The sequence below is a fragment of the Gallus gallus genome, chromosome 4 (genome assembly GCF_016699485.2).
Source record: "Gallus gallus isolate bGalGal1 chromosome 4, bGalGal1.mat.broiler.GRCg7b, whole genome shotgun sequence".
Classification (NCBI taxonomy): domain Eukaryota; kingdom Metazoa; phylum Chordata; class Aves; order Galliformes; family Phasianidae; genus Gallus; species Gallus gallus.
This window is the reverse complement of record NC_052535.1, coordinates 89,327,083-89,330,796: the sequence shown is the minus strand read 5'-3', so window position 1 is coordinate 89,330,796 and position 3,714 is coordinate 89,327,083.

Below are 3,714 nucleotides of genomic sequence, written 5' to 3'. Positions count from 1 at the left end.
GGCGGCAGGCCACGCCCACAAAGCCACGCCCCCTTCCACAAAGCCACGCCCCCTCATCGGAGCCACGCCCCCCTCTTCGCCGCGCCCTCGCTCTAAGCGACCCCGTTCTGAGCCACGCCCCCGCTGAGAAAGCCACGCCCCTCTGCTGAAAGCCACGCCCCCTTCGCAAAAGCCACGCCCACTGGGCGGAGCCACGCCCCCTTCGCTCTGCGCGCGGCCGGCCGTGCTTTGCAGAGCTGTGCGCGTGCCGAGCTGCGGACACAGCGGGCTTTGCGTGCACCCAGATGTGCTGCACTGCGTTCTGGTGCACTGTGCTGCACACGCACCCGTGCTGTGAATGCAGTGTGATGTACGCAGGGCTGTGCGTGCACCAGGCTATGCGTGCGCGATGCTTTGCACCGTGCTGTGCATGCACCTGCGTGTGAACCGTGCTGTACGTGCACCAGGCTGCTCTGCACCGTGCTATGCATGCACCGTGCTGTGCTGCACCGGGCTGTGCATACACAGGGCTGTGCTGCACCAGGCTGTGCATACTCCTGTTTGTGCACCAAGCTGTGCATGCACCATGCTGTTCTGCACCGTGCTGTGCATGCACCATGCTGTACTGCACTGAGCTGTGCATGCACCATGCTGTCCTGCACCGTGCTGTGCATGCACCATGCTGTACTGCACTGAGCTGTGCATGCACCATGCTGTCCTGCACCGTGCTGTGCATGCACCATGCTGTACTGCACTGAGCTGTGCATGCACCATGCTGTTCTGCACCGAGCTGTGCATGGACCGTGCTGTCCTGCACCATGCTGTGCATGCACCATGCTATACTGCACTGAGCTGTGCATGCACCATGCTGCAAAGTTCCCAGCTGCATGTGGTTTGCAGCGCAGAGCATTGTGGGATGAGGGGGGACACAGCAGTGCTCCCACTGCAACTCAATGGGCACCACAGTGCAGTCAGCACGTGGGCAAAGCATCTGGGACTGCTGGGAGTGATGCTTGCTGTGCTGGGGCTGTGCTGCAGGGTGTGCACCTGTGTGTGTGCACACTGACGTGTGTGAAAGCACATGCATGCGTGTGCATATATGTGCGTGCACGTGGCTGTGTGCACGTGTGCCCATGCATGCTATGTGTGCATGTATGTGCACGTGTCTCTGCACAGCTTCCCTCTGCTTTGAACGCAGTGCTATTTCCCACGCAGCACTCGGGGCAGGGGCAGCCCGGTGCACCCAGACCAGCTCCTAATAAGCAATTAAAAACCTCCCCAGCATCTCTAATAAGTGCACGGCACGGCACAGGCTGCCGTTCCCCGGCCCCTGCAGCAAGGTCACGGCCAAACACTGCTCCTCGGGGCCCTTCGGGTGCTATCACACAGCGATCAGAGCACGGTGATGCCATTGAGATAAGGGCAGGGCCACGGGTCAGCGCAGCGGGGCCGCAGTGCTGCCCTATCGGCACCATCGGCGTTCTGCTCCGCTGCGGGGACACGGCGGGGACACAGCGGGGTGGGGTGGGAACACAATGGGGATGCAATGGGGGCGCTGTGTGGACACAGTGGGGACGTGGTGGGGACACAATTGGGATGTGATGGGGACACAATTGGGATGTGATGGGGATGTGGTGGGGACACAGTGGGGACATGATGGGGACACAATTGGGATGTGATGGGGACACAATTGGGATGTGATGGGGATGTGGTGGGGACACAGTGGGGACATGATGGGGACACAATTGGGATGTGATGGGGATGTGGTGGGGACACAGTGGGGACATGATGGGGACACAATTGGGATGTGATGGGGATGTGGTGGGGACACAGTGGGGACATGATGGGGACACAATTGGGATGTGATGGGGACACAATTGGGATGTGATGGGGATGTGGTGGGGATATGGTGGGGACACAGTGGGGGGAACAGTGGGGACACAATGGGGACATAATTGGGATGTGATGGGGACACAATTGGGATGTGATGGGGACGTGGTGGGAACACGGAGTAGACAGTGGGGACACAACTGGGATGTGATGGGGATGTGGTGGGGACACAGGGGTGGGGGGGAACAATGGGGACACAATGGGGACACAATTGGGATGTGATGGGGATGTGGTGGGGACACAAGGAGAAAACAGTGGGGACACAATGGGGACATGATGGGAACACAGTAGTGACATGATGGGGACATGGGACATGATGGGGACACAATTGGGATGTGATGGGGACATGGTAGGGACACAATGGAGAAACAATGGGGACACGATGGGGACACAATTGGGACACAATTGGGATGTGATGGGGACATGGTGGGGATGTGGTGGGGACACAGGGAAAACAGTGGGGACATAATGGGGACATGATGGGGACACAATTGGGATGTGACGGGGACATGGAGGGGATGTGGTGGGGACACAGGGAGAAAACAGTGGGGACACAATAGGGAAACAGTAGTGACCTTGTGGGGACATGGTGGGAACACAGTAGGGACATGACGGGAACACAGTTGGGATGTGATGGGGATGTGGTGGGGACACAGAGGGAAAACAATGGGGACACAATGGGGACATGATGAGGACACAGTGGGGACATGGTAGGGACACAGTAGGGTCACAATGGGGACACAATTGGGATGTGATAGGGACGTGGTGGGGATGTGGTAGGGACATGGGGGGAAAACAGTGGGGACACGATGGGGACATGGTGGGGATATGGTAGGGACACAATGGAGACATGATGGGGACACAGTGGGGATACAGGAGTGACATGGTGGAGACATGATGAGGACACAACTGGGGCAAAATGGGGACATGGTGGGAAAACAATGGGGACACGATGGGGACACAATAGGGACATGGTAGGGACACAATGGGGACATGGTGGGAAAACAATGGGGACACGATGGGGACACAGTGGGGACATAATAGGGACACAGCAGGGACATGATGGGGATACAGTGGGGAGATATGGGGGTGCAACGGAGATGTGATGGGAACACAGTGTGGATACAGTGGGGACACAGTGGAGACATGATGGGGACGCAGTGGGGAGATAATGGGGACACAGTGGGAACATGATGGGGACACAATGAAGATAAGATGGGGACACAGAGGGGAAATAATGGGGACACAATGGAGATATGATGGGGACACAGTGGGGAAATAATGGGGACACAATGGAGACATGATGGGGACACAGTGGGGACACGGTGGGAGCGCAGTGGGGACACAGTGTGGACACAGCGGGTACACAGGGCTGTGAACCCTTCTGCACCTATTCCAGCTCCTGGCCCTATTCAAATCCCCAATAAATATGCATCCAACGGGGAAACAAACAGCATTGGCACATGGGGAATTTCTTATCGCGGCCGCGACGCAATGAATGCAATTATAGCTCCGGAGACGGTGCTGCCCTGCGCTGCTCCGCCGCTTATCCCTGCACAGCATCTGCCTCTCTGCTCCCCAACTCTGATTGCTTTCCCCTCCTTTTCCCTCTGATTATCTTTCCCTTTGCTCCGTCCCCACCTCTGGCGTTGCCCATTTCCTTCCGCTTTTGCATTTTAGGCGGTTTAGGTTTTTAATTACCCCTGCATTCGTTATTGTTACGGCGCCCCTTGGGCTGGGAAAGTCGGTGGAAGAGTGGGGCAGTGGGTGCCACCCATGGTGGTGTCACTCATCCCATGGGGACATCGAGGTGCCCGAGGTGGGCGGGACATCCCTCATCGTGGG